Below are 13,432 nucleotides of genomic sequence, written 5' to 3' on the forward strand. Positions count from 1 at the left end.
GATGAAGTAGCAACGAAAATAATGTTATGGTGGGGGGGTGGGGGCAGGTCACCACCACATGAGGAACTGGATGAAAGCGTCACGGCATGAGGAAGGTTGAGAACCACTGTCATATCTATGACACCCTGGAATCAGAGAAGCATCTCCAGCTATTTAGTTAATCCCACTGCCTCAAGATTCCAGGGGCCCTGGCTCCTGCATAACCATGATCACATCAGAGCGTGCACAAGGTCATCCGAGCTAGAGGTTACCTGTCATGCTTAAAAAACACATCAGCTCCAAGTGCAGTCCCTGGATCTGGTTAGACAGCACCTATCCCCAAGCCTATCCTTTTTCTAGGTTTCCCAGAAGGTACATTGATGAATCACAAACCGAATTTAGAAAGTCTCTTTTCTTGCAACCTGGCTGACACCGGGCGCTGAGCTCTGCCACTGGTGTCTGCTCTTTGCAGAGGAGTTTCATGGCACCATGTGGCCACCAGAGGGCACGCTGCACCAGCCCCTGCTGCCTGAGGTAGGCCACAACCAAAGGGGAGTTGTCTCTGGAGCTCCCCAAGCTCTTCCAGGCCAGCACAGCCTCCACCAATCTGTTTTCTGCAATAGAGATAGGCTGCCTCCTCCTTCCTCGCACTCACTCCCACATGCACTCCCTGCTCCAACCCTGGGCAGACTGAAAGGCAAATGGAATGTTAAAAGGGGGGCAGGGTGAGTGTGGAAAGCAGACAGGATAATCTGCTGTCCAGCCTCTCTTACCTGGAGACCCTCCCACAGCCTTCAGCCCTTTAGCCCAAATTCCTAATTCAACTCACCCAAACCTCCTACCCCCACAGGGATATGAGGGTGATTCCCTCCCCCACCTGTGGGCCCATTCCCTCTCACCCTTTAATTCAAACACTTCCAAAGGTATGCTTACAAATCGACGACTTAAAAAAAACTTCTTTTAATTGTATTTTCAGTAAAGGTTTCCACAGTAGTTTAGGTTCCCATTCAACCGTTCCTGTGCAGCGTCAATGTCAGTGACACCGATCACAGTCTCATCGTTCCTGGTCTGGTTGTTCCCGCGCTATTCATCTGTTTTCCCTGCCCTCGTACAAGTACACCAAAGTGCTGGTTGATCATTTGATGTCATACAGGTGTGTGTTTTTTTAAGAAGTAACGTACTTACAGATGATAGTCACGATTTTTTTCACTTCTTATTTAGCTACAAGGTGACCCTGAGAGTTAGTTTCAGCTCAAGTTAGGGTTAATTAGTTCAGTTCAAGAGTAGTAGCGTAACTCAGGGCTATACCCTCAAGGAATCCTCCAGTCTCAGCCAATCCAGTAAGTGTGTTTTCTCTGATATATAGGATGTTCCACCCCACACCCCATTCTATCAGGGTCTATCTACTGTGATTTGATCAGAATGGTTGGTAGAGGTAGCTGGGCACAATCTAGTTCTTGTGCTCCCAGGGTAGATGAGGCTGGAGCTCATGTAGACTATTAGGCCTGTAGCTCACATAGAGGTGGAAATATCTATGACATTAGGGAATGGATAATGCAGTGGGGAAAAGGTCAAGAAAAGCAGAGAGGGAGACAGTAGAATCAGGATCATAGTTTCCTCTGGGAGGAAGGATGGGACAAAGGTAAGAAGAGCATACAAGAGGCCAGCAGTGTTCTATGTCCTGGCCTGGGTCACGGTGACATGAGCGTTTTGGCAATTCATGAAGCTATATATTTAGGCTTTGTGTATGTGTAGCATAGGCTCTATGTACTTTCTGCCATAGCTGTTATACAGTTACTCCTCACTTATAGACTATCTTGTTATCCAACAGTTCATATTTCCAACAATAGTTTAAAAATCTACTATTGACTGTTCTGTGCATTAACATATGGTCTAGCATAGCAAATGCCAAGGGGCTATGTGAAAGTAACACTGGTTGTGATGGTTCAGGTTAGTGTCAACTTGGCTCGGTCATGATTCTCAGGGGGTTGGCAGTTAGGTAATGATGTAATTTGGCAGAATGTGAGAATTATAAAACAATATAATATCACATGCAAGTGAAATTTTCATTCAGGATCATTCAAAAACAGTTGCAGTAGTACACTGACAAGAAGCCACCAAAAATCCAAACTGTATTCAGCAGAGGCCATGAAACAAGGGCTATCACTGCTGCTGTCAGATAGATCTTGGCTCAAAGCTGAGAATACAAGAAAGATATTTATTTGTGTTTTATTGACTGCAAATTTGACTGTGTGGATCATAGCAAACTGGATAACATTGAGAAGAATGAGAATCCTAGGACATTTCATTGTTCTTATGTGGAACCAATACATAGACCCCAAGGCAATCAGTCAAACAGAACAAGGGGATACTGCTTGTTGGAAAGCCAGGAAAGGTGTGCATCAGGGTTTTATCCTTTCACCACATATTTTCCATCAGCATGCTGAGCAAATAATCGGAGAAGCGGGATTATATGAAGAAGAACAAAGTCCAGATTGGAGGGAGTTTATTACCAACCTAAGATATGCCAATAACACAACCTTGCTTGCTGAAAGGAAGCTGACTTGAAGCACTTACTGATGAAGATCAAAGACGTCAGCATTTGGTGTGGATGACATCCAAATGTAAAGAAAGAAAGAATCCTCACAATTGGACCAACCAGCAAAAGCACGATAAAGAGAGAACATATTGATGGAGTCAATAATTTCATTTTATTTGGATTCACAATCAATGTCCACAGAAGCAACAGTTCAAGAAATCAACCTAAAAGCTCAACGGATGAAGAGATCAACGAAATGTGGTGCATACCTACAAGAGAATACTACTCAGCCAGTAGAAGCAATGAAGCATTGAGACACGTGACAAAAATGGATGGCGATGGAAGCCATTATGCTTGGTGAAATAAGGGGAAAATACGTGTGGCTTCACTTACACAAAAAGACAAGTATCAACAGCAGTGGGTACAAGATGATAGGAAAATATTCCACAGTTGATGGTGGTGATGAAAGCACAACCCTTCTTAATGTGATTGGACAATTCAATTGTGTATGCTAATTATATCTCAATAAATCTTTTTTTAAGACAAGAAAAGGTCCAAAAACGCATGTGCAGATCCAGAAGTAAACGCGACCTGTTTGAAAGTTCTGCTGGAGCTAACCTTCCAACACAGAAATGAGGAAGGCACGCTTCCTGTTTCCTCCTCCTCCTCCCCACACCCTCCCGGTCCCCCAGCGCTCTGCGGTGCTCCTCCAGCTGCAGACTGTGTCCCCCCACTGCCCTCACCTTCCTGCCCAATGGCATGGTTCCTATGGCCTCAGGGCCCAGCACTTATTTGTCACATTTTGGAACACAGTCTGCCTGCGAGTTGGAAAGAGGGTGAAGCCAACTGTGTGTGGCCTCGGGTGAAACAATGAGCTCAGTGTTCCCATATCCCAGGGCCTGGGGGGGAGGGATGGGGGGGGCAAGGATGATGTGGGGAGGGTGCCATTGCGGTCTCCATGTTACTGCTGCCAAGAGCCAATGATTTAGAATTTCCCCAGACTCGCTTCCTGTAAAAATCATCATCATCATCATCATCATCATCATCATCATCACCATCATCATCACAACAATAATAACAACTTTATATATGGCTCACCACGTGCTGGCTGCCATTCTAACCACTTGACATGGATGGGGCATGTCATTTAGGCCTCCCGAACACCCTATGAATGAAGCACTGTCACCCTCAGCCCCATGGAACAGACAAGCCAACTGAGGCACAGGGAGAGGTTAAGTGACGTGCCTGAGCCACAGAGAGTCAGCAGGAAGGTTCTAGTTGTGGCATTTGGCTCCCTGAGAGTCCTTCCTCAGACCATAATCAAGAAGGCCTTAGTCACGACAGACCCCAATAGTCACTGCAGACCCCAAGAGCTAGGACAAGCAGTGTCCAGTCGGTCATTTTATTTTCTCGCTAAATTATGTGGAAAGAGCTCAGTTAAGGGGTCTATACTGTTACCCTCTAACCTCACAGGTGGATGAAGGCTCCCAGGCCCCTGAAAATGCGCATGGAACGCAACTCTGTAGAGAAGGCTACTCCCTTTCCTGTCCTCTCCTTCCACCGCCTTAGACAAGCCCTCCATTGAGCACTGGCTGACAAGTCTTCTTCCATAACAATCTAGTTTTTGCTTACAGGAAGCACACCGCCTCATAAATTTAAACCTATGTATCTGTCGATATATGATAGTCCATATATACCCAAAGGAACTTAGGGACTAGCATTGTTGTAAAGATTATATATAAAGGGAAGGTTTGATGTGGCCCTGGGGAACAAGCCGCCGTACGCACATGGCTGTGGGTGGATTCCCCATATTCTAGGTTACCAAGGTGAGGGCTGACTTTTCAGTCACTCCATTCATAAGTTCAGGAGGCAAGCAAGGCCGGGGAAAAGGATGACTGGGCAAAGACGAAAAATAACTTGCCTGTCATTGTTGTGGTTGGACCTCCTCTCTGCTTGACACAAAACCCTTTTAACCCAACCAACGTCTTCCTGGGCTCCACCGGGGGGAGAAGGGTATGAAATAAGTTTGCCATTTCACCAAAGAAAAACAAAGACCCGTGAGGCAGAGAAACACAGTCAACCATCAAAATGGCCACAGTCAGCCCAAGTATGGGAAACTGTGCCCATCACAAGAAATGAGTCCGCAGGCCTGGCCCTACCAGGGCAGGGACCAGAGATCCCAAGGGGAGAAGCAAACTAATGTGTGTGTTTCCCACTTAGCCAAACCCCAAACCTATCCTGGGCCTCCAAACTGCGGAAGATGGGAGAAAACCAGCAATATGGACCAAGGGCGTCCATCTCACAGCTGTGTTGTCACTACCCTTGCTTGCATGTTGGGTTGTCCCTGATGCGGGTCAGCAGCCTGAAACCAGGCCCTCAGGGCTCTCTCCTTAGGGAGGGCAATCTGTCCTCAGGGATCCGAGTCTCCTCCTCAAAGAAGGTTCCGGTCTCCTCCATCAGTTCAATCCAACCAATGCTGAAGCCTGTTCTCAAGGAACACCCAAAGCCCCGTCTCACCCTGCGCAAAGACTTGGGTGAGCTTTCTAACTGTGGAGTCTGGAGAAATGCCAGAGTGACGGGTGAAGGACAGGGTGAGCTGACAAGAGGAAGTCACTCAGAGGCGACATTGGGACATGAATGGCCTAGGGCAAGTGATGTGGGTGGCAGAGGGCTCAGGGAGCAGCAAGAACATTTACTTCTGAGATCTTAAACATAGTAGTCACTTCATTAACGCAGAGGACTTGATGCTTGACAGGGCTTTCACAGTCAAAGACTATCGTGTTCAGTGGTGTGGAAGGATCCACTAACACAAATGTCCATCTGGAAGCGGTTGATTCCATAACCCGCCATACCCTCCGCCACACAGTGGAACCCACCCTGAGTGTGTGCGCATCCAACAGTCTCCACACAACAGTCTCCACACAAGGGAACTGGGGTGTATCAGGTGCTCTCTGTTTTTCTCTCAGAAAGTGCCATTTCCGTGAAAATGGAATGAACTACCACTATATTCAATAATTGAGATGGATCCCAGAATCACATGGAGGGAAACAAGTGAAACAAGCATATGATTTCATTTATATAAAGTTCATACACAGGCAAAGGTAAACTGCCCTATTAGAAATCAGAAGCTCCGTTGCATCTTGCCCTAGAGTTTAGCTAAAAGAGCAGGGCTCTGAACACTGGCTTGTCAAGACCAACCAAATAGGATCCCTGAATTTTACAGGACATCGCAATGAAACAGAAAAAAAATAGGTGACACGCGCAGTTTCTGGAAGGCTACATGGACCCAGACATCTTGTGAATGGATCGATCTCTCCAAAGCTTCTCCGTGGCTGCCTTGGGGGTGAGGCAGGATGGGGTCAGCTATGGGAAGGAGACTGCCTTCTCTTTGTAGGACCTGACCCTGCGAGAAAGTGTCACCATGTGCAGGTGTCACTATTTCAATGAAAGCAAAACCCAAACTCCATCAAGTTCATGCTGTCTCCTAGCGACCCTATAGGACAGGGTAGAACTGCTGACCTTGTGGATCACGGCCCAGTGCATTACCACTGTGCCACTAAGGTTCCTGATTTCAATGAAAACGAATGGCTAAAAATATTGATCGAGGCCTATCAAGCAAGCCTACCCCTGCCCTTCAGAAGGACAGTTTACCTCTAGCCAACCATGAAAACGTGGTTAAGCCAATGCGGTTAATGATGAGACCTTCTCTACAACCAATTCACCAGAGCCAAGTGGACAAGTGGGAGCTGGGGGACGTGGGGGGAGGGGGATACAGAGGCAAATTTCCAATGAACCCATCTAGGACTGGGACAAAAGGCAAAAGGGGTAGGGAGGAGGTAGGCTAGGTGGGGGCCTCTGAAGCAGAGTCTCAAGGTGAGGTTACAGGCCCAGGTGATCAGGGCACCTGGAGCAAGCTTAATGCACCCTGAGAACCTCCCTCCGCAGAGGCCTGGTGGTGGAGTTACCCGTTGGGCTGCAATTCACATGGCCGGCTCCTCGCTCCTCAGGAGAAAGACCAGGCTTTCTGTAAACAGTGACAGTCTCAGAAACTCACAGGGGCTCGCTATGAGTCAGCACTGACAAGATGGCAGTGAGAGAACCTCTCCCCACCCCCCACCAGCTCCAGCCCCTCAAGTCTGACTCATGTGACACCTCCATGTGTGTCAGAGTAGAACTGGGCTCCAGTGGATTTTCCGTGGCCGATTTCTCAGAAGCACATTGGCAACTCTTTCTTCCAAGGTGTTTCTGAGTGGACCAGGGTTTTCTAGCCTTTTTGCTTCGCAGTAGAGCACAGTAAATATCTGCATCACCCAGTCATGTCGTGGGGGGCAGGGGCTTGCCTTAGGAATCAGAATCCCTGCCTGAGGGGTCCAAAGACTCTGTTTATTTTCTCTAGGCGTTTCCTTTTTTAACATTTTTTTCATGTATTTTGAAACACTGAGAATATTAAGAAGAGGCCAATAAACACCACCAATCAGATTCAACCATTGCTCTTCTTTGGCCATATTGGCCACCTCGCTGTTTCTCTCCCCCCTTGAGCTGACCTGTTGGAAAGTAGATCATTGCTCAAGACCTCCCAAGTGAGGTCCGGAGGACTCTTTGGAACCCCTCCGAACCTCTCAGATGTCAAGACGATTACACATTCCATGGCTCGTGCTTTCCCCACTCCCATTCTCCCGTGAGTGCCCAGTGGAGCATTCCTGAAGCTCCTGGAAGGTGAGGTGACATAGCTACTATCACCTGCACAGGTGTCAAAGCCAGTCCTCGGTTGGTGCTAAAGTGGGTGGCCACCACTGCCTTGAGCGAGTGCCCGCTTGGTGTGAGTGAGCAGTTGTGTTTTTCCATCCCCTGGTGATCATAAACATACTCCCCTCCTCTCCTCATCACACTCAGTGCCATCGCCAGATGTTAGCTCATTTAATCATTACAACAGCCCCAAAGAGGCACTCTTCTGCCCACTAGGACAGAGAGAGACGTGCACTGTTGGCTGTTCATGTGTATTTCTATGTCAATACGGCGACCTCTCCATCAAGGTCTCCTCACACCTTGCCTCCAGTGCTTCCCCCCACCCCCCAACACTCTCCTTTCTGCCGAGCCAGCTTCCCAGCTACAACTGGCATACGGACAACCCTCCCCTTTTTAACGTCAGCTATTTCTGGAAAACCACTGCATAAAAAGGCCTTGGTGTTGTATTTTCCAATGTAGATGGCATTATGAAAAGAAATGGAATTTCTGACCTTGGGCTCAGCATCAAACAAATCATATGAAAATGAATTCTAGAATGTTGGAGCCAGAGGAACATTTATCTAGCCCAGTGGTTCTCCACCCAGGGGACATTTGGCAATGTCTGGAGACAAGTTTGGTTACCCTAACGAGTGGAAGGAAAGGAAAGGGGCAACTGGTATCAAGTGGCTAGAAGCTAGGAATGCTGCTCAACATCCCAGTGCACAGGAGGACCCCTCCACAGAGAATAACTAGTGGGTAGGGACCCAGATGCTGCCCCACACCCCATGGCATGCAAGACCCCCCACCACAGGGAATGACTAGTGGGGAAGACCAGGGATGCTTCCCCACTCCCTACAGTGCACAGGACCCCCACCACAGAGAATGACTAGTGGGGGAGACAGGGATGCTGCCCCACATCCCACAGTCCACAGGACCCCCCACCACAGAGAACGACTAGTGGGGGAGACAGGGATGCTTCCCCACTCCCCATAGTGCACAGGACCCCCCACCACAGAGAATGACTAGTGGGGGAGACAGGGATGCTTCCCCACTCCCCACAGTGCACAGGACCCCCACCACAGAGAATGACTAGTGGGGGAGACGAAGGGTGTTGCCTCACTCCCCACAGTGCACAGGACCCCCCACCACAGAGAATGACTAGTGGGTGGGGACCAGAGATATGGCTCCACACTCTACAGTGCACAGGAAGGGCCCTACATTAGAGAGTCCTTGAGCTTGAATGTCAATAGTTAGGCTAACAAACCCCGCTCAAAATCACTTCACCACTTGGAGGGTGAAAAACCAGAGGCGCACCTTTACCAAGTGACTTATCTGAGGGGACACAGGAGAATCCAGGTCTCCGCCTTGCTCTAAGGTTGGGCTGGGGTGGGGGTGGGGGCGGATAGGGGAAAGTTAGGAGCTAGAAATCTCAATTTTCATAGCCAACCAGAACCAAAGGGAGAAAATGGCAATCAGGGACAAAACGCCTTCTTCAGTGAGACATTAAAACAACAATGCTTGACAGCTGTGCCCCAAACGCCCTGGACACTCACGTTTCTCCATCTGGAAAGCTCCAGTCCAGTACACAGAGCCCACGGTTCCCAGCAGAATCACATTGACATGAAAGAATATGTCAAAAAATTTAATAGAGGTCATTTTATCCTAAAGGCACATCCTAGCACAATTTCCTCTAGAGCCAGTGAAAGGGATGCAAACGCCAATCCTGAGCCTCCTAAGAAGCCATTCAAATCCCACCGCCTGCCAGGCTCCAGCTCAAAAGTCACCTGACCCCCTCCATCTGCCGCTGAGTCACCAGAGCCCCTCTTTCAGCAAGCTACTTATGCAGCAAGGGGATCCAAAGGAAGACTGCTGGGAAGGTTTGGGGGTGGGGATTCTTCTCCATCAGGCGCGCCTCTAAAGACCATTTTGTCCTCAGAGATGTAGGTGGCTGCTTCACTCTCTCCTCTCTCTTATTTTATTGACTACGTGTATTTTTCAATCCACTTAAAATCCCTGGAAGGGGTTGGGGGTGAGAGGGTGGCATCAATGATCAATTTTGAGAGCTCTCTTTTAAATGAGAACATCTTGCCAAAACGACGTACACCAATGTAGACTGCACAGCTAGCTCTGAAATCGCTAGTCACTAAGTTTCCACTCTCCGGCAAAAAACTAGCCAACGGCCAACCGGCAAGGCCCTGTTCAGAGAACTGGTAAATGTGGTATTTCAGAAGCGCAGGGACAGTTGGAACCAGTTGACAGGCATCTTTGAATAGCCTCTTTCTCGCCTCATAATACAAGTATTGTCATCATGCCAGGTGGTTTTCCTCCTGAGCAAGAGGAGGCCTGGCCTCTGCGCGCTTCCCAGGGAGGGGCACGCAGGGACCCAAGTCACGCGTGGGCCTGCCACCCGCCATCCCCGCCTGGTGCGCACGGCGACAGCAGCAGGCGGCCATGGGCAGGCAGCGCAGCCGCCACAGCCACAGGCCCAGCTCGCTCTGGGTGGCGCCGTGGGCCGGGAGGGCGCCCCTTACCTGAACTGCCGCATCGCGCAGCCGGCCGCCCACCTGGACCACAGCCTAGAGCATCCTTTCTCCAGAGAAACGGCAGGAGCGCGCTGACGTCACAAAGAGGCGGAGCCGGCGCGCCACGTGACGCCTCTAGGTTCGGCGCGGCAGGTGGGGGAGATGGGGGCAAAGATCACACCCGTCCCTGGAGCTGAGAAGCTAGCGGCCAGTGATGCGTGCATTCCCTTGGGGGCGTTCGCTTGGTGTGTGCAGCTCGACGCTCCTTCCACGAAGGATCATGGAAAACAAACGTCACAAGAATGAAATAGCTAATTTATGACAGAGTCCACGCTTTCAAAACCACCAGCCAGAAGGGGATCGGAAAGGAAAAGAAATAAACCCAGTTTCCTGTTTGTTTGTTTGTTTTTCAACATTTATCTGTTTGAGATATTGCACCTAAATTACATTTCAAAAACATTCCTGATCAAAAGCAATGCAGAGATAAATTTTTTTTGTGCAACGCAAAATGACACTTAAAATATAGAGTTCCTGAATATACTTTGCATAAATGCTCAGTGTTTCAAATAGGATCGCAAACACTTGCATGTGAAGCTTATTACACTAACCGCACTGCTAAAACAAAGCAAAAACAACAACAACAACAAAACCTTTGAATGACTTGCACTAGCTAACTTTCAAGATTAATCTGCTTTTGCCCAAAGCAAACCACCGGGGTATCACTTATTTACATTAGTGACTGCAACATTTGATTCTGTAAAATCATGCCTGGTGGTGCAGAGCTCGGTGTGTTTGTTTTCTTAAATCTTCCAGCCACTGGGTTTCATCTCTCACACATTCAAGAGTCCATACACAATAACTCATTTTTTTCCACATTTCTCATTCTCTCACATTCTGCAGTGATTCATAATAAAGAGGCTATGTAGAATGGCAACCATGCTCATTTATAACAGCCTTGCCTAGAAAGCCTTAGAAAAGTCGAACTGTAGCCATCTCTTAAATTTGACATTGTCGATTTCAATCTTAAGCGGTGAACATATGAAGTTTTTCTTAGCCAAACCACATCAATGCTTTTGAAATGGTCAGAGGGCAGAAGCAGAAGCTGTTTTCCTTGTATTCCCATTTCGCGTTGATCACTTTCACTCCACTTTAAATCCTACTTTTGTCTCTTTGCTCACACCCGCCAAAGAGAAGTCAAAAGGATCCTTTTTCCAACAGGCAAGAGATCCTTTGACTTGCTCATTATCCCAGCAGCTTCCGGTCCTTCCGAGTTGAACCCTGAGAGAGCCTTGGTGGTGTAGCCAGCCGGGAAGAGTTGCGCTGCCAACCGAGAGGTCAGGTGCTTTGCGCGACTCCCTGGTAGGAAGATGTTACCAGTCTGCTTCCATAAAGAAACCCTATTGGAGACGTTTTACTCTGTCCCATAGGGTCTCCATGAGATGTTAATCCACAACCACAGGTTTGAGTTGGGGGTTTATATTTAACCCGGGTCCCTCCACTCCCCAAGCCCCCCTCCTCCCCCTTCCCTCCAGATTAACCAAATCTCTGTTCCGGAGGTCTGTCGCTAATTTGGGGATAAAGAAGGTCCTTGTCTCTCACAGTGATCAATTATTTTCAACAGCCACTTTTAAAAATCAACATAGTGGCAGTGTGACCTTCTCGGTCCCCTTTCTCATCTGTCCTTCGGAATGATCCTTTACCTTTGGCTTTCAGATTCCTTGGCGAGACAGTTTCGACGCTACAGGGAGCCACTGCGCCTTTGGGTGGAGGGGTGGATGAAGACAGGACCTGACAAGTTCATATTCCTGCCAGAGGCAAATGTTGACTGCAGCTCCGGGAGCCCAGAGGGCCCGAGAGCATCACGTGCGCAGCGCAGCCACTCAAGCCCTGCTCAGCCGGCTCAGTCACCTCTTGGCACCGGAGGCCCCCAAGGCGGGTGCCAAGCTCGTCCGCCTTCTGTGCTGGGTGCTTTCGAGTCCAGAGGGAAGCCAGCAGTCCTGACACAGCACAGCACGGCCCGCCCTCTGACTGTGACCGGAGTTCCAAGAGTCGCTTGGGGAGGGGTTAATAGGATATGCACTCCTGTGCTTAGCAAAGCACCGCTGCGAAGAGTCCTCTGCAGGCCCCTTCCGTCCAGTCGGAATCCACTGGACAGCAGTAGATCGGGGATTTCTTTATGGTTTGGATTTTTTTTCTTTCTTTTTTCTTCTTCACCAGGGTCGTTTTATTTTGTTTTTTTGCAATAGGGCTACTTTCATCTGCTCCTTTCTAGGTGTTTGCTCAATTGACTGCAAAAAGCCATAGAACAAACAGAAGTAACTCAGGAAAGTCCTAATGCAGGCGTGTCATTTGCAAGACAATGCAAGGACTCCTCGTCCAACACCCCCCCCACCCCCCAACCATCAACTGGTCTTTTTGCAAGGATTTTTTTAAGAACAAAAAATTTTTAATTGAAAAAACTAAACTAAACATACCTAACCGGAGAATGTAAATTGACTGTCTTCTTGGATCGCAGGCCAATCTGCACTTGCCATGTGGACAGTGCAGGCCAGGTTTCCTCTTGGCAGACATTGAATCACAATGAGAGGGCCCACAGCCCCCAACCCATCTGTGACTGTCCAATCAATTTTGACGCATAATAATAGTCATAGATTACCCTTTGATATTTCATTTCTCCCATTTTCCTCCCAGATTTCTGTTTGAGTCTTTGCAATGTTTTCCTTTTGATTCTTTGCCTCTTTCCCACAAACTTCACGCAGGGCTGGAATAGTGGTTCTCAACATGTCAAAAGGGGGATATTTTTCAATATCTGGGCTTGGACTTCTAACTGCAAAATAAGCAGTTCAAACCTACCAGTAGCTGTCAGGGAGACAGGTGAGGCTATCTGCTCCCATAAAGATTCATAAAGGCTCAGAAGCCATATATAAGAGTGCTGTAAGTGGAAACCGACTCATGCAATGGATCTGGGGGCATTTTTGATTGTCACAACAGGGAAAGGGGAGCTGCTGACATTTAGTGGGCGGAGGCCAGGAATTTTGCCAAACACGGGGTGGCTCCCACAGCAAAGAAACATCAGTCCCCCAAATATCCTCAAGGTTGATAAAAACAGGTTTAGAATTGCCTATAAAGCATAATTTGGACCCAAAGTGTTGCCCTTCCAAACCATGTTTAGAGCTCACCATTGTATAATGTATTAGAGGCTCTGCGCTCGTAATAAATCCCTCCAAGGCCATGCTGCCAATACCTGGGAAATATGATTATCTATGCTAACTCTGAGGTCCATAGTCGCTATGATCCGCACCATTGAACACCGTTGCAGAGTCAGGAAAGCATTAACAAGCTTCTTGCCGCCGTTCTATGCTTTCAGCGAGGCTCCGCCTAACACGAGCGATGAAAGTCCTCTGCCACTGCCTTGAGTTTCTGAGCCCTCTTATTGTGTCCTTTCACTATACTTATTTAACCTGTATGCTGAGTAAGTGATCGGAGAAGCTGAACTAGATGACAAATGTGGCATCAGGTTGGAGAAGGCTCGGTAACAGCGTGCAGATGACAAAGGTATGCTGGCTGAAGGAGAGGACAATTTGAAGGACTTGTTGATGAAGATCAAGGACTGCAGCCCTCAGTAGGTGTGGTAGTCACCTAATCTGGTGTCAATTTAAGGATGAAG

General features: G+C 48.3%; 1 protein-coding gene across 2 annotated transcripts in view; it reads right to left on the minus strand.

Moving 5' to 3' along the window:
- The window catches only part of CLCN4 (chloride voltage-gated channel 4), a 62,714-nt gene extending 51,101 nt beyond the window's left edge, over positions 1-11,613 (minus strand). Inside the window, exon 1 of one of the 2 annotated variants that reach the window (XM_045290689.1) lies at positions 11,466-11,613. The gene's annotated coding sequence lies outside the window, so the exon portion shown is untranslated. Of the gene's footprint in view, positions 1-9,774; positions 9,809-11,465 lie in introns of those variants that run through there. The other variant, XM_004709978.2, reaches the window with a different exon arrangement.
- Positions 11,614-13,432: the final 1,819 nt, after the last annotated feature.

This window comes from Echinops telfairi, unplaced genomic scaffold (genome assembly GCF_000313985.2).
Source record: "Echinops telfairi isolate 266 unplaced genomic scaffold, ASM31398v2 ScPeMD7_53;HRSCAF=182, whole genome shotgun sequence".
In the NCBI taxonomy this organism is placed as follows: Eukaryota; Metazoa; Chordata; class Mammalia; order Afrosoricida; family Tenrecidae; genus Echinops; species Echinops telfairi.